This window comes from Haliaeetus albicilla, chromosome 20, assembly GCF_947461875.1.
Source record: "Haliaeetus albicilla chromosome 20, bHalAlb1.1, whole genome shotgun sequence".
NCBI lineage: Eukaryota > Metazoa > Chordata > Aves > Accipitriformes > Accipitridae > Haliaeetus > Haliaeetus albicilla.
Genome location: NC_091502.1, coordinates 25,265,788 through 25,284,113, shown reverse-complemented (window position 1 = coordinate 25,284,113; position 18,326 = coordinate 25,265,788).

The window sequence follows — 18,326 nt, the reverse complement described above, 5'->3', positions numbered from 1 at the left end:
CCCCCACGACATGCCCCCAGGCTGGTAGCATTGAAGACTGTTGTTATTAACTCAAATTTGGAGCAGCTTGGGCTATTTGGGCTTTGCTGGGTGCTTTCCAGCAAGACCTAGCGCTCAGACACCCCCGTGTTAACTGTGGTGGCTCTCCACGCTGGTTCCTCTTGGTAGCTTCTCAGCAGCTTTCATATTTCCATGGCAAAAGGGACCTCCACAACCCGCGGCAATGCCCCGGGGGATGCTGTGGGGTGTTCGACGCTCTGCGGTGAGCGTGTGGGGCTCGCAGCCAGCACACGTGCACGCAGAACAAAGTCGCCTTGTGCACGGGGCACGAGCCGAGCCCAGCCCGGTTGCTCAGAAGGTCCTCGGTTTTGCTCATGAAATACTCCGACGGGGAAGAAAGAGCCGGCCACAGCAGGGCAGGCGGTTTCCTTTAAAAAGACGGCACTGTGTGTAATAAATGAAGCTGCTTGAGGTTAGCGGTCAGGTCCCTTTTTGTGTGTGTGCGCGTGTTTGTTTTGATACACAGCGGTGAAACGCAGTCCTTGTGGGGTCCTATGTTCCTGCTGGAGCAAGCTGTCAGCTAGAGATGAGACAGCAGGGGAGGAATAGCTGAAGTCCTGTGTTTGTTTGCTTTAAAAAGCCACTTAAAATTAGCTCCGTGAATATAGTCCTGCACAGATTGCTCCAAAAATTAATAAATCAGGCTATGTGCAAGGAAACTTGATAATGCAAACCAGGTCCCTTTACTGTGTGCCAGACCCCGGTCTCGTTTACACGGGGGGCCATTGGTTCTCCCAGGGTGTCTCTGCTTTTGCACCACTGGATGGAGAGAAGAAACCTGGACGGGCCCTGCCGATGTCTCAGGGTTCAAAATTACAGAGCACGTTGTCTTCACCGCTGTGATTTCGGTGGGATGCGGGAAGGGCTGATGCAGCCTTTGTAGAAGAAATGGCCGCCGGCTCAGTCCCCAAAGCTCTGCCATGGGGTGGTGACCAGGGAGGAGGACCTCAAACGTGCCCGGCGAAAGGGCACTTTGTCCCGATAGTGCCCAGCATCATGACCGCACCTTCAGCGCTGGGGACCCCAAGCACCTGGATGTCACCCAGCAGGCACCAGCACTACTGGGATGGCCAGAGGGGAACCAGTTGCCAAGGTCCCCAGCTGCCTGGATGCAGAAGCGGATCCTTCCGAAGAGGGTGATGCAAACCAGCAGGCAGCTGGGGCTGGCGGGGGATGCAGCTGAAGAAGCAAATCCTGGTTGGGGCTGGAGCTCAGGGCAAGCGAGGAGAGGCTGAGAGCTGGGTGGGTGCAGTGGGAGAGAAGACAAAGGGGGATCTTATCGCTCCCTGCTGGGATGGTGCAGAGGAGACAGAGGTGGGCTCTCCTCGGAGGTGCCCAGTGATGAGACAAGAGGCATTGGCCCAAAATGTAACGTGGGAAATTGTAATTACTTATCCCAGACTCCTGAGGAATGAGGTTTTCTGAGGTACCCCTGTCCCATTTATTTCTAATGAGCATTTGACATTGCAGTTTCCCCAAGCCCCCGGTGAGGCTAAGGAGTGTGTTGGAAATCGGCACTCCTTATTCGCTGATACAGAGGAGCATCCAACATAAATGAGGTACCGAATTTTGAATAGTAGCTGCGCTGGGGCTTCTCCCTAACCCATGGAAAAAGATAGACATCTGTGGTGAAGTCTGAATCACTCGCTGAAGGTTTCTCCAGTGACTGCAGAGAGATCCTGGAGCAGCCACAGTTTCAACCAAGCAAGTCCCATCTCGTTTAGAGGCGATGAATCCAGGCCTGCGATTCTTGTGCTGTCACTGCTAAATCAGAAGATCAGGTCCTCCTTGTTGGCCCCAAGGCTCCTACAAACTGACCTGACTTCGCATGATTGCAAGCCAATTATCAGTTTAGTGTCTCGGCCTTCCCAGATGCTGCTGGAAACAAAGGAAAATACCAGCCCCTGAAAACCTACAATTTGAACATGGACTGACAGCATTTTATAGATGCCTCTTGGGCTGGCAATGAAATCTGACCTTGCCCTCCAGAAATGACCAAAGCTTGAGGGCAGTTTTTTCCATGGTGAAACTCCAGTTCTCCATCCAAAGGGAAACCTTTCCACAGGTGAAAAGGCATTTTCAGTGCCTGGAAACCGGATGAGTTTTGGTGTATATTCACCTTTTACCAACCAGGTTGCTACTACTACAATGGCAAAAACCAGCATTGGACAACAGCCCTTCATGAATTGCATGGCCAATTAGTACTTTTAACCTGATCTACTGCTCTGTCTGTTTTCCTTGATATCTGTTGTCTCACTGGTAATCTATCATTTTACTGCTTTGGGGATAATCTCTTATTCAATTGCCTGCTGAGGTAGTTTGCTGACTTCATGAGCAAGATATTGCTCTTCCTGTTTTTTAATGATGATCTACCACTTTTATAAATGATCTGCTGGATTTCCAGACATTCAGCAGCCCACCTAAAGCCGTGGCTTCCAGAGGACTGCTGGCCATCAGATGGCCAGATATGCATGTGCTGTCAATCTGATATATCCAGGATGAGTTAGGCTAATGTTCGGTGGAGTAAATATTTCTTACATTAAGATCCTGGCCAAGTCAAGACGCCATTTGGGGAAGTTCTGGCTGGCCCGTCACAGTGTGGGAGTTGAAGAATGAGAGATTAAGTGTTTCCCATGGTCTCGTGGGACCACGCTCCCTGCTTGACCCATGTCCTCCAACTTTTGTGTCTCCAAACCTTTGACTCTGTGATGACCAGCAGAGACCCCAGGAGCAGCCAGCCCAGACAGCAGCCTGGCTGACTGAGAACATGTGGAGGCCAACCATATGCTACGTCAGGGGATGCAGGTCTAATTAATGTCAGAGTCCAGGTCCTGAAGGATGAGGAAAATACATTCATACAGCTCTGTGTAAATCATACTTAATTTTTCATCAGTAGACAGGGAGGCTACGAGGAGGGGGACTGGGAAACACAGAGGTTAAGTGAAGTGACTTACCCCAAGCTGTCGAGCTGCACAGGATAGAGATTTCCAAACTTGCAGACCAGTCACTTGGTCACTGGGCCTCAATTTAATTAGCTGGTGTGTTTTTATTTAAGAATGATAGCGCATTACGTTTCCTTGTAATTCATGGACCCCACCCCACTGTGTGCAGATACAGATCAAAGAGATGGCTCCTGCTCACAACCTTGCTGCTAGAAATGGTTTCTTTTCATGCCTTGAATTTGAGAACATCAACAGTATCTTAAACATTCAGCAAATGATTTCTTTTCTACTTAAAAGCAGACTCCCTTCAAATAATTTCCTCCTTCTTTGGTGCAGGTTTCCGCACTCTGAAAGCTCCATGCAGAGCCCTCAGAAATAAATCAGATCCCAAGCGTTGAGCCCCGTTGTTCATTTTGCAGATCCACATTTTTCAAGCAGACCATTTTCCTGCACAAACAGCAGCCTGCTTGCAAACACTGGCAAAATAAAAGTCATTTCTGAAATCACTGGCCACCAAATCCCTGCCTAAGCTTGGAGTGATTAAACCTGGGTTATCATAACAGCGTGAAAGTGCATGACGCCCTGTGTAATATCTTTATGGGTTCTGCCGCGACAGTGTCAGATCTGAGGGTTATTGCTGCTCAGGCTTGTTTTGATCACCGTTCCCTCTCTCCTGACCTGGGAACACAGTTGGGTTGTTCTTCCTGACTTAGGGGAGCTTGATCAGATTCAGTAAAAGGATGCTGAGACGAAAATCAGGTCCATGACTAATAGTAATTCTTACTGAGCTCACGTAGTACTTGGGCAACACTGACACCAGAGAGGAGACCAGATTAGCTGGTGGCTGAGCTATTTATACCATGAGCACTCAACCCAATAGTTCCCTTCCAGGGCTGCTCTCCAACTTTCCCACGTCTGCAGAAAGCAAGGGCTCTTCTGCAACCAAGCCCTTTCCCAGTAGATGCTTTGGAAAGGGTTGCTCCATTTTAGGGCTCTTTAGTCGTATACATTATTGCATCGACCCTTATAGATGTAGTCACTGGGGGCAAAAGCAAAAGGCCAGTTCTTCATTATCAACTGGAGTTTTGCAGGAAGGTTGCTTCTATAGAGTCATAGAATCACAGAATGGTTTGGGTTGGAAGGGACTTTTCAAGGTCATCTAGTCCAACCCCCCTTCCATAGGCAGGGACATCTTCAACCAGATCAGGTTGCTCAGAGCCCCGTCCAACCTGACCTTGAATGTTCCCAGGGATGGGGCATCGACCACCTCTCTGGGCAACCTGGGCCAGTGTTCCACCCCCCTCAGCGTTAAAAACATCTTCCTAATATCTACTCTGAGTCTCTCCTCTTTCAGTTTAAAACCATTACCCCTTGTCCTATCACTACAGGTCCTTTCTGCCTGTCCTTTCCTGCCTGCTGTGACTGTTAGTAGATACTGAGTAGTGATGGGGTTGGGAGGCATAGGGCAGGCCAACGGCTGAGTGGCTTTGGGGATGGTCATTTTAGCAGCGCTGACTCGTGTGTTCCCAAAAGAGGGGGGTCATGGAGGAAAACCCCCAAGCGCTGGGGCGAGATGGCTGGTTTGGGTCTCACTGCCTGATGACAATAGATGGGAGGGAGATGACAGCGCTGGGATATCATGTCCTTGATCTCAATCTTCATCCCAGCTGCCACTTGATGCTCATTGGATCGGGTGGGAGCCAGGCAGAAGGGCCCCCCCCCAAAACCTCCCTTCTCCAAACTGTCCTTGCAGTGCCATTAGCACACCTAAAGTGAGGAGCAAACCAGCCGGACACCCCAAAGGTCCGCATTCCCCCCAAATTCATGCAGATATCCAAAAATGTGGCTGCACACTGATGTTGGTTGGGGGCCTGCAGCGAGGTTGTGATGGATTCGGCGAGGGCGCGAGCCGGTCTGCGGGACGGCACGTCGCACACCCTCCCGTACCATGGCGAACGTGAGCCAGCTCTGCTCTCTCTAATTAAGGGGCATGATTTCACCTCCCATTACCTCATGCTTACCACAGGGTAAGAGCACGGATGTGGGCAGGGTGACACACTGCAGCTTCACACCCTTGCCTATGTGACTTGCTCCCGTGTCCGTACCCTTTTTGTGTTTATATTCCCCAACAGGAGCAGGCTGAACCACTGCCATCCATCCACACACACATGTACACACACAGACAAAATTTTATAGATCTGGCAGAAAGGATCCTACGCGGCATGTTGCACAACATCTGCGAAAGGCAAAATCGGAGATTTCCAAACGTGACTTAAAGTATCCTGAATGTATCACGGAGGAAGGAAAGACCAATTTGTATTTCAAAATGCAAGTGCTGTGCTTCAGGGAAAAGCACACTGATGCCTCAGATAAGCAGCATGGCATTAGTGGGGGTTTTTTGCTGGTGAGGCACCTTTATCCTGATATGAGTCCCAGATATTAGCACAAAGAATTACAAGGGGGAAAAAACGATGCTAATCCTGTGTATCAGCAGTGTCTAACCTGCCAAGCATAAATATTCATGTAATCACTTTGCAGTTACCTGGTAACCACAACAAAGCACACATAGAAAATGTAATTACAGGGGCTCCGTAAACTCATCTTAAATTATCACCTATAGCCAGGCACATATTATTAGATATTAGATTCTCCCTTAGATCAGAATCTCAAGTTCCTTGAGTCTAATTTGAAATAACTATCTCCTTATTGGCAAGCGACGAAATCTAAATGGAGTCACGTAAATCCTACTTCACAGCTTAATTAAGGAAATGTGATTACGGATCTGGATGCACATGCAGATATTACCGGGGAAGGGATGATGGCAGGAGCCTGCAGGAAGCAGTTGACGCTTTCCAGGGGTCATTTGTAGGGGAACCCGTAGGAACAGAGTTTCTATTGTTATACACTTCAGAGTATGTGGGGTGGAGAGGGGGCGAGAGACCGGATTCCCATTTTTAAGTGCTTTGGAGGTTTTCAGAAGGAGTCAGGTTCCATTGTTGCGTTTAAAATATTCTCTAAGCTCGGTGGGAACAATATACATTTTCACCGCTTTTCCCTCTGCGTCCTTCCCTCTCTTGATGAGGTTCACACTCTTTGGTTGTCCAACGACTGCCATTGATCTTTATTCCGTGCTGGAGGGGGTGGGATGAGATGACGGGGAGATGTCACTGTATGCATTTATCCCAACAAAAGCCAAAAGAGACGTAGAGAGACGTCCTAGGAGCACTCTGAACGCAACAGGCGGGAGAGCAGGTGCTTTTGCAGCCCTCTCGGCTGCATGCACCTGGGTCATTTTAGGGAGGACCATCTGTCAGGTGCACCATGACATGTCCTGGGTGAAGGGTCCCTTTTTTCCAGCAGGACACAGTCGGGATGACACCATGTGCAGCACCCCTGGGGTGGCTCGGTGCCCTCGGCACGGCTGACGACGTGGCGAAGGAGCAGTAAGCGCTAACGCAGGGATGCACCATCCTTCTCCAGATATGATCGGGTCTCCTCACCAAGCTGGATGAATGGGGGACAAAGACGTCCTTCTCCAAACCCCAAAGAGAAGGTGTTAAAGTCACAGGCAGCAGCTGTAAGGGGGCAGGGTGGGATCGGGGGCTCAGAGGACGGCAGATGCAAGAATACATCCTGCCGCACGCACCCCGGAGCACGAGTAATTATTCCTACAGGGAGGACACATTAAGGCAGAAGCTAGCACGAAATAAATACGGCAGCAGAGGGATGCATTTGCAAGCGCTCTTAGCCAAGAGAGAGTGAAATCAGGGACAGACGCTGATCCCCAGGTCCCTGTAGTGACCAAAGGAGGGTTGACTTACAGAACCAGTGGCTCTGGGCTGTTGAGTGGTGGCTCTGCCCCATTGAGTGGTGGCTCTGCCCCGACCGCCTGCCCGTTTTCTGCCCTTGGTTTTGTTGCTCCATCTCAAGTTGCTTGCTCCTAAAGGGAGAAGGCAGACAGAAAACAAGATCTCTCTGTAATGCATTGATCAGTGTATTTAGGGTGGAAATTAGAAGTGAGTGAGAACTTGCTTTTCTGCTCTGGAAGGACAGTCTTTGATTTTGGTAGCTTCCACCCCCTGAAATCTGAACATGAAAACACACACAAAAATGCACCAGAAAAAAAAAAAATCTAACCCACCAAAAAAGACTGAGCTTAAGTAATCCACCCAATTTCATTTGAAATCCAACTTTTTAAGAGTCCTTAATGTTTTCTTCTATGAAAACAGTGCTTGCCCCATGAAAAATAGTGGGGGAAAAAAAAAAAAAGGTCAAAGCGTTCCATTCTGCAAAGGTGCAGACACATGGACCCTGGATATCGTCTGAATGTGCCTGCCTAGTTTTAACGCGGGATTGTGCTGAAGTCAGGACTCTGAAAGAAGTTTTCATTTCAGAGAAAACTACACTTCCTTTGGTTGGGAAAATAAAAGTTTTGACCAAAACTTTATGATTACTCTATTTATGATGCTGGGACCAAATTATAAATGCAATTTGTGTATCGGAAATCCCCTTGAAATTTCAATTAAATTTGATATATGTGCTTTCCTTTCCTAAGAGAGTTTGGTTTTGGGCCAAATTATTCCATCTTTATCCATATATTAGTAAGTAAGTGGAGTCTTTCTTACTGTGTGCTTCAAAGTCCTATCCTTTTCTTTCAAACTACTACAGGCTTCCCTGAGAAAAAAAGAAGACAAAAGATATTCTAACAGCAGTAGCTCTTTTTCCATCACTCTCCATCTGGTACGTGATCTGTGATCATACCTCCAGGTCATTATGCTTGTAATGTTTATTGGAAAAATCAATCTTTAACTTTAAGACTTTACACAGGAAATATTAAAGTAAATTAGGACCCTATACATCCATTTTCAAATTTCCTTTCGACCTCACAGTACCTACTTCTTTCATGAAAAGAAATCAAGATTTATTTTTTTTTTTTCCAAGCTGTTCCATTTTTGCATAACTGACAAAATTTCCTGGAAATACAATTTGCCCAGCTACCTTAGTTATTATCTCCAGCCCATATTAGCAGCTAAGCGGTTGCTGACATTCCCTTTCAATATTGCTACTAAAACTCCGTGAAGCTTACACAGAATTTATGTATGAATGTCAACTCATTTTTAAAATATGTAATAGGAAAAGATCAGCCAATGCCTTTCTGGCCACCTACATTTCAGAAGGTATTGGCTGGTATTAAAGTAGTGTATACATACATATTTTAAGAAACCACACATTTTCTGGGCCAGAATCCAAGGGCATATAAAGTAGTTTAGTCAGTTATGACTGGATGAGGAGCTAGATGGAAAACAGAGCATTCTCAGAGGGTTTGGGTGCATGTGAATTTCTTTCCAAAATTAATGTGAGTGGGGGTCATTAATTTTACTTTTATTTTGGTGGATGAAATGTCGCTCTTCTGGATAGTCTCAGGGCGCGACGTGAAGCTACGTCGAGCGAAGGCAGGACCCCTCTGGCCCCCATCGATGCCTTCCAGCACTGAGGCTGAATACATCCCGCTATTCATGCTGCTTCTGGGCTGGGTCAGAAATACTGTGACAAACAAAAATAAAAAAATATTTGTATTGCAGTAACAGTTTGGGGGCTGAGGACAGACAAGGACTGAGATGAAAGCCACTGAGACACACCAGACCAGTAAAAGGAAAAGATGTAAAGGCCCGAGGCTCCAGGCTCCTGCACTCTCTCCGGGTCTGATCCTGCACTGCTCAAGTCTGTGCAACCTTTGCCACTCACAGCTATAGAAACAAGAAGAAATTTAAGCAATGGTGACTTCTCTCCCTTCGTTTTTGTGCTTTTAAAAAGGGAATGAAGCTACTTTGCAAATTCAGTCAGGGGGTTGGATCTGTTTGTAATGGGGCTGTCTCCAGGACGAAGGCTCTAGTGAAGAGCAAGATATTCTTGTTCTTTACTGGTGATATTTCCCCCCTTTAACATCATTAGAGCTGCTGTGTCCTTGAGGTTTCTCATGGAACCAGCTCATCTTTGCTATCCCAAGAAAATGTTGTGTTTAAAAGACAGCCTAAAGCTGTTTGAGGCTCTGTCTTTAATGGTGCCAATGGGAAGATTGCATAACATCAAAATAAAGTTTAAAAGTAATCAGATCTCTCTTTTTAAAAAAAAATAAATAATAAAAAGGCGACATTTCTCTTGCATTGTGGGACCACATCCATCAGCTGTAGACCCAGATCCTTTTCATAACAAAGCACACAAGGCACCATAATAAACAGCTGAAAACAGAACCACATGGTGCCATGAAATGAGGCGGAATATCAAAACCTACGAGGGAGAGGCCAGATTCAGTGATGCCTCTCGGTGCTAACGTGGCTCAGCCATCCGCAGGGGTTGAGGGACCAGCGTGACTCGCGAAGCCCCACGGATGTGGGAACCGATGCTGTGGGGACGGTAGAAGCCAACGTGGCAGCCGCATCAGCCCTCCTGCACACAACCTCTCTCTAGGCCACGCTGGACCATGGATGGGCTCCTGGGAGGTGCAACCACCACAGGTCCCTCTTTTGCAAGGATGGCAAGTTTTTTCTCCCCACAAACTCTTCGTGCAGCCGGCGTCAGATGTTAATTTTTAGTCGTGAGATCTCTCTCTCAGATTGACTCTATCATTTATTTCCAAGCCCCTGGGCTGTTGTAGGCTGGACTTCATTTGTTTTAAACTCCTCTGCCTGGGACCTATTGTTCTGTGCTGCTGGTTCACGGCTCTGTAAGTCATTACCAACTCCGTCCCTTCCCCCAGAAGGAGCCGTTGGGTCTTTTATTTTCTTCTTTTTTTAACATAGAAAATTAGTTTTGTGGCTGCAAAAGAGAAAAGCCCTGGAATCTCTACTTCTACCCCTGCAAAAAAAGAGGAGGAGGAGAGGGCGATTATGTTACAACGCAGTGCACCAGAAACCTTACTAATGACCTGCCTGCAACCAAATGGCTAAGCTGCCAAGCAGGACCTGAATTTGTGGCGTGACTCGAGCCCGGTCCAGGATGCTCAGATGCAGCCCAGGATTGCCCCAGCACGCCAAGCTATTCAGAGTGAAACTGTAGGTACAGGCAATTACGGAGGCGGCTGACAGCTGCAAAGAAGCCTGATCCAAACTTTCCCAGGGCTCCATGACGTCTGGATCACAAGTCCACAGGTGACAAATAGCATGTCTTTTATCCCGTCATTCTGCAGGTGTGGATCATTTGTGTGCTCCACTGCTCAAATGCATCCAGAGCTGTAACTTTGCAGGCACAGCTCTCCCAGAAACGGAGCCCGTATCCTGGAACACCAACTGGAAATCACTGGTGGGGAAGAGAAAATGCTTTGTGAAAGTGTCAAGCAGTAGGTTTTAGCTGAAGAGTAACCACAGGCTGTGTAGGACCCGATTGAAAGAGGAAGAGAAAGAAGAAAAAAAAGCCAAAAGCCTGGGACATGACCTACTAATTTAACATCTCTTCTTCCCCCCAGACATGGGCAGCCATATCCTTACCCCCTTTTGGGATCATCCGTGCAAAGGGCTCTCTGCAGACTACCCCTTTAGACAGTGGGGGACATGGGGTTGGAGCAGACCTGGCAGATCTGACTATCAGACGATCTAAACCAACCCTCTGGGCAAGATCATAATTTCACCCTGTCATTGCATGTATTAAACTCCTCGCAGTGCAGTTTTGGCAATTCCTTTTCTCTTCAGGGGAAGGAGAAAGTCCTGGGAGTCCGGGAAATTTTCTTTCTGGTGGGGCAATGTTCGGGTGGATCTGGGACCCATTTAACCTTAATCCACCCTTGGCTTAATGTCTCGAATTCCTCCTCCATGTATGGGCTGCTGCTCCATTCCTATTTCATTACACTCCCAGCAAAGCTGCGAGGGCTCAGGGATGATATCGCCATCAAAGGCTGGAGGGTTTTAATGCCACGGCTTCCATGGAAACTTCTCTTGAGCTCACCCACTTGCCTGCATTATTTCCAGCTGTGCTCACAACTTCACATAGAGAGGACGCAGGAGAGGCAGAAAAGTTTACTCCGTTTCTCTTCTACATCTCGCAAAGAGAATGGCGGGTTCTGGGCACCAGGCAAAAGGGGAGACACACTTCAGATCATCTGGAGATGGTGTCTGCGGGGAACTAGGGTGCAGATAGAGGGATTGTCTTGGCGTCAAAAAATTTCTAAGGAGGTAAATCACCTTCTGCCATTTCTCTTAAAACAGAGCATGAGAAAAGCATAATCCCCGTTTCTCAACTGGACACCAGTTAAAAAAGTGTAAGCGATCGCAAGCTTCAGTTCTCTGTGAGAGAAGGACCAACAAGGGGCTTAAGTTGCCACCAAGGCTTGCAACTGCTTTTCCTTCTCCCAGGCAGTGGAATATCTTTCAGGGAAAGGAGTGCCATGTGTGATCACAGCTGGGAGATGCTTGTTGTTCCCTTCTGGTCCATCGGTTGATAAGGCTGTAGGTCCACTGGCTGTTCCATCAGCTCCCAAGGGCTCCATCCAAACTGCAAAAGAGGAGAGGACCCAGGATGGACAGCAGTCTCTGTGGGAATTCACTGGTATTTTTTCATACTAGTGTCCTTCACTACACATAACCAAAGTTTTGCTTCCTTTGCCACACTGACAGCAGTTAAAAAGATGTGGTTGTTCTGGGTAGAAGGAGCTGTAGACATCACTGTTGCAAGGGGAAAACAGTTCTCAGAGGCTACGATGAAAGAAACAAACTTGAATTAAAAAAAAAAAAGAGGTGAAAATGCTGAGAACAGGGTCTAGCTAGCCTGAGGGCTGCAAGAAATACTGTTCATGGGACAAAAGGAGCACTGCATGAGAATAAATTCAGTGTCTGTGGCCAAATTTGCAGAATTTGCTTCTATTTTGTGGTACTTTAATTTTAGAAGGGACTCAACTTGAGACAAACCATAGGGACGTGATGGGTGGGTTGAGGTCAGCATTGTCCCAGGGCTCTAGTGGAATCCCTCCTTGGACAAACCTCAAAAAGTGGAGGCATCCAGAATACCAAGTCCCTCTTGAAAATGTTTGTGTGGACACCGAGGAGACAAAAAGAAGCCTGGATTTCAAAGCTGAAGTCCACTTGGAGGTCTAAATTTTGATCCATTAACTGAGAGAAGGGTGAAGAGGTGGATCCCCATTCCCAAAAGGCTGTTAGAGCTTTGACTTTGCTTGTGCCTAATATTTGGAGGGGAGAGGAGGTGACTATCTGGGGGTGGTCCTGCTTAGAATGCTCTCTGTTACCTACAGGTCCTGAACACCAGCAGTGCCCACCATCCCTTTCTCTGCCGACCATTTATTGCTCCAAGATTTTGAGCCTGCTGGAGGGGACCCAGGGAGGAAAATTTCCATCTTGGGTTTGCAACAACCCCTTTGCTTCCCTGCACCTTCCCTACATGGCAGTGAGCTGGCAGTGGACAGGGATATAATCTTTCATTTCAGATGCTCGTGGCAGGATGAAAACAAACCAGCACCGTGCAGTGTCCTGCTGCCTCCCAGGAGACATCCCAGGCATGAGAGCGGTTGCTGCCGTATGCGAGGCAGGACGTCTCCCCATCATCCTCCCAATTTTTATTCCCTTAGCTCCCCAATGATACAGTTTGAAGCACAGAAGTGTTCTGTGAGGAATGTGTTTCGGGATGAAGATGAATACCTCGGAGCCTGACAGCGTAAACACTGAGAGCCTGTTTGGCTTCTTCCAGTGCCAGCTCCCTGGATGGATGCAGAAAGCCCCTTCGCCGCCCGTGGAGTCTCTTCGGTTCCCTCTGATGAGTTGGAGCTGTTCTGACCCGAAGCAGATGGAGTCAGTTATTTACACCACGTTCTCCTGGGGTGCACTCTTGACCCACTGCTCGCTGATCTCGATAGACATATGCACTGGTGCCGGCTGATGGTTTTGGTATGACACAGAGAACGTTAGTGGAGCAGAGCCAGGCAGAGGCCCTCGGAGGACGAGCAACCGAAGGGGATGTAGTGCTGGGAGAAGGCTTGCTGGTCCCACGCCAAGCAGCCGTGCCTTGCATTCAGGTGGCAGAAAGGGAAAAAAAACCCTCCTTGCTGGCCCCTTGCAGGCTGAGCTGGGTGGTGGGCAGCGGTGGGGTGATGAGGGGATGCCACCCTTGATGGGGTGTCACTAAGGGCTGGTCATTGAGCATGATGTGGAAGGCAGGGGAAAAGGAGGGTGGCTGTGAGATGCGTTGGTCTGGGAAACTCCACGGGAGACTATTTCAGGGGTCAAAGACAACTCAGTGTGTCCAGTCTCTGCCTGGTGCTCTGAGGAGCAAGGCAGAAGGACGTGCTGTGGTCATTTCTGCTCCAGCTCCCTAGCGATCGTTTGACTAGGTTCATTTGAGGAACCCATCTTTCCCTTACCTTTACCTCTCCTGCCCTGTAGCCCTTGAGTCAAAGTTTGGGGTCCCTTGAAATGTGCCCAGACCTAAGAGAAGTGCCGTGAAACTCAAAATGACAACCATCTCCTGCAGCCGCGTAGCCCAGAGCAAACACGCTCATACCTGGAGACAGCTGAGCACAGCAGGCAGCTGCTGTCCTGGCTGCTGCAAGAGGAGAGGCGAAGGAATTTCGGAGATAGTGCGTGGGGAAGGGTGTTAAAGAGTTGCAAGGACTTCAGCACTTGATGCGTATGATTCCTTGACACAAAGCCAACAGACACTTATTTGCTCCCGCTCTGTTTTAACCCTTCTTCCTATTTTTTTTCCTCCACTGAAAGAAAGCTTCAAGCTCAGAAGGAGCAAAGAAAGATTAAGTAGAAGGAGTTACATTTTCCTGGCTGCTATCAAAACCTCTTTTCCAACTTTTCTCCTTTTTTTTTCTTTTTCTCTTTGCACTGACATACCTTTGACGTTTTATGAGCTGAACTGTATTTCATTGCACGAGGCACTGGCAGACAATCTAAGAGCCTTTTATTCTGAGGTGCTTTTCAGCTTCCAGGCTATGATCTACATCGCCTCAAGCCAGAGCCAGGCTGCAGCCATGGGCCTGGCTGACATTTTACAGGGAAAGGGGAGTGAGGCACCAGCTTATAAAAGTGTTTGAAGACCCAAGTGTTGCATATTAAGATACGCCAATTTGAACTCCACACAGCATGCTTGCTTGGCTGAGATACTTACCTGGGGTAATTATTGCAAAGTCTACAACACTGGATGGGCTGACACAGCAACTTCACCAGTGAGTTTCACCAGCTGTGAGTGGACCCAAGAGCAGCAGGAGACCACCAGAAGTCCCTGAAGTGAGCAGTTAATGCATGGAATTCCTCGTCAGATGATGTGATGGACGTAAAACATGACTATGGGCTTGAGAGGAGTCCTTAGAAGAGAGATCCATTGGAGATTACTAACTAGACATAATTCAGCCAAGAAATGCCCTATGCAGAAAAATGGTCAGTGGCTGGCAGAGTACTCAAGGGTAGTATCAAATGTCTTCATACTGTTTGCATGTCCATTGAAGATATGGGGTTATATGGTCATTTGCTATAAGTCAGTGTCCACCCTGACTCTTCCTGGATGAAGCAGTAAAGCTATTTTGCCATGAGCAACCAAGGAGAACTGGGAGCTTCCCATAGTTGATTATATGTATTTTGCTTTGGAATGTAACTGCAGTGCAGCAGCATCTCTGTATCCCAGTGGAGGCTGATGTTGCTTTGGTCCCACAAGGATAAGCCAGATCCTTCTTCACTCCAAAGAGACAAGAGTTAAGAGGAGAAACAGAGGACAGAAACCTACTGAGAAGGCAAGTGGCAGAACCAGTAGCTGTCTCCATCTTCCTTGCACTGGTTTACTCGGTCCTTGCAGGCAGTAAATTGCTTATAGTGAATCAGGCAGAGGGTCTGAGTCAGTAGAAAGTCCCTGTCTGGCCTCAGTGGGTTTTGAATCACATCCGTCCTGGTTTCAGCTGGGATAGAGTTAATTTTCTTCCTAGTAGCTGGTACAGTGCTGTGCTTTGGATTTAGGATGAGAATAGTGTTGATAACACTCTGATGTTTTAGCTGTTGCTGAGCAGTGCTTACACTAAATCAAGGACTTTTCAGCTTCTCAAACTGCCCTGCCAGCGAGCAGGCTGGGGGGGGCACAAGAAGCTGGGAGGGGACACGGCTGGGACAGCTGACCCCAACAAAGGGATGTTCCGTCCCATATGACGTCTTGCTGAACAATAAAACTGGGGGGAGTTGGCCAGGGGCTGGTGGTCCACTCCTCGGGGACTGGCTGGGCATTGGTCAGCAGGTGGTGAGCAATTGCATTGCGCATCACTTGTTTTGTATATTTTCTTATCATTACTACTTTCCCTTCCTTTTTCTGTCCTATTAAACTGTCTTTACCTCAACCCACAAGTTTTACCTTTGTTCTGATTCTCTTCCCCATTCTACTGCAAGGGGGGTGGTTGAATGGCCGGGCAGTGTTTAGCTGCCTGTTGGGTTAAACCACACCAACATCGAAAGGAGGAATAAACCCTATGGGCTGCCTCATCCTAGGGCTTGAGTGGGGCTCCATTTCATTTTGTGGGAGCTGCAGGTGGTCCAGTTTATGGGAGAGAGCTGGAGGGATCATTACAGCTGAGTTTGGGAGGTTTCATCAGTGCGCTCTGACCACAACTGTCAACCTGACCTGATGCCAAGCAGGTTTAACTGTGAAATGCTGGCCTATCTTTCTTCTCAATGTTCAGAAAGAAAAGAGCCAGTTGCTGCTACTACCATCTATCTGAAGTGATCCACATCGTGAAGAACACAGTCTGGGACCAGCCAGGGTGCAGCATGAATCCACAGGATGGGCTCCAATTCACCTCGGGTTGGTGTAAATCAGCAGTGCCCAGTCTGACCTTAAAGAAGTTACAAAAATTCTAGCTTCCAGCTGGGGTGAAACATGCTAAAAAGTATCCAGGGGAAGATTTGGGCTCAAGTCTGTCTCAGAAGAGGAAAGTGAGGTGGTGCCCAGAGATGTGGAGCTTTTGGGGATGGCAGCAACTTGAGAAGGACTTCTCCAGAAAGGCACAAAGGCTCGTGGGTATCTGTTGGAGAAGGTATCAGGCAAGCCAGAGGGCTTGAATGAGCAAACCAGCATTGAATGAAATCCCTTTCTGATTTAACTTTAGATGAAACTCAGGATGGGAGAAGCAATAGTGTTACTTGGGGGGGGGTGTGCGTGGCCTTTTTCGTATGCCAGTGAGCTTTATCAACACTTCACCTCCCAATGTCCAAACACCCTCTCATGCCAATGGACTGTGCTCAAAGTTCAGTGCGTGCTTCGAAGAGCTCAACAGGAGAGCGTAACTCCCATCAGCACAAGCTACCTAAGGAAAGCATGAATGTGCCACCAATCAACATCTTAAAAGTTAGCCCAATGCTTTCTGGAAACATACCTGGATGACATGCCTGGGTGAAAATCACTAGCTTACCTCATGCAGAAGGCCAACTAGGGCTTCCTAATGTCTATATTTGATTTCAGAAGTGATGAATCCAGAGCTTATGACATCCAATTTCCTTTCTCGAACAAGATCCTTTACTACAGTGACCACAGAGCAGAAAAACCCAATAATTGTGTCACACTTGAGCGGTACTTTATTGATTTTGGATATGCAATAAAATATATTAGCAATAATGAATGACTGCAATGCAGAGATGCATTGACTGTTTTAGATCCTTTTTAACTGCACGTTGCATGTCTGAACAGTGCTTCCACAATTTGTCTTGGGTGAGGAAAACATGCTTCAACTATAAAACTGCTTTTAATCACTATTATTTCCATATGTCGACTTTCTCGCCTTCTACAAGCTTGCTTCAGGTTAGCAAGTTTGAGATAAATCCTCTGCCAGTGCAAACTGATGCCTCCCTTTTCATATCTGTGGTGTAAGGCAATTTTACATCTATATAGAATTTCCTCCAATGGGGGGTGTCAAGGTCTGTCTGACTCCATCTGAAAGTATACAAAGCTCAGATCTGAAGCGTGGTTTCACCAGAAGGTAAAGGATGTTATAGCAAGTCGTGGGAGATGTCAGGCAGCTCCCTAATTCTCTAGGTCACCTAGTGGCTGCACCTGAGCCTGACCATTAACTCCAAGAACCGATGCTGCGGAGGTTTCCCAGTTTGAGGACTCACCTCAGCTCTGTTTCCTTCTTGCCTGAAGATGCATTGAGGCTCTTCCCACAGCCTGGATTTTTTGTGCAGAAGCAACAGTTGCTTATTTTTTTTACTGAACATCTAATCCCATGGCCAAACCTCACACTACTTTCTTCTCTCCAGAGCCCAAAGAGAGCACATGGGGCCTGGTTCTGTCCAATGGTGTTGTGGCTGGATATGGCCAATTTTCTTTGAAGCTCTCCTATCTCAGTGGCCACCTTGATAAAAAGATACTGTATAGTTGGGATGGGTGCTGGTGAAGAACTGTGCTCAGCTCTTCTCTTTTTTTTTTCCTGTTGTAAAATAAAGCTATTCCTTATACCAGGACCCTTTCCCAGGTCTGAGATATTTAGGTACAGATGACTCCCTGCTGCTCCAGCTTTCAGATATAAAGGAAAATCAGAGCCTCCACCTGGGAATAAGACCACCTTGGAAATGGCATGGCATGCATTTCAGGGCCTATTTCTCCCTGGATCATACGCTGCTTCAGTTAAGGAGATGCTGGGACATGCACTCGTGTAGCAGACTTTGAAGCCAAGCTCTTAACTAAGCTCAGATGCATAGTTCACCAGCCATGCCGCTTCCCTGATATACCTGAGATATATATATATAACTATATAGATAGATATATATATCTCTCCTTTCTTCTCTGATGTCATTTAAAGAGCACGTAATCAGGGGCTTGAGCACAGATCATGGACACAAAAAATGCCCCAACATAAAGAAATCTGGGAAAAAGCAGGCCAGAAGTTAAAGAAGAGCAAAATTGCTGCTGATGGGAAAGAAGCTGCTGGCGGAGTTTCCCTGGGTATGTACGCTGCAATTCAGCTGTGGGATTACTTTTCTTAACAGCAATGGTGCAGCTAATGGGAAGGACAGCAGCGAAGCCAAGTGTGATGCTGCATTAGGCAGCTGAGCACACCACAAATGGCACAGGCTGTTACCACAGGACTTAGATCATTTCAGCATCTGGGGAAAGAAGGAGGACGGTCAAAAAATGAGCTGGAGAGCAAAGGACCAGAAAGGGAAATATCTGCTAACGGAAAGGTGTGGCTGCCTGGGAAAGAGATCTCATGAGTTATTGCAGGAAAGCACCTAAAGCTGTTAGCCACGATGTGCAGGTGCAGTGTTAAAAGAAGAAGGTTGTAGGGCTGGCCTGCTCCCATAAATCACAGAAGGGAGGGCATGGGGATTAGATCTGGGACTGCAC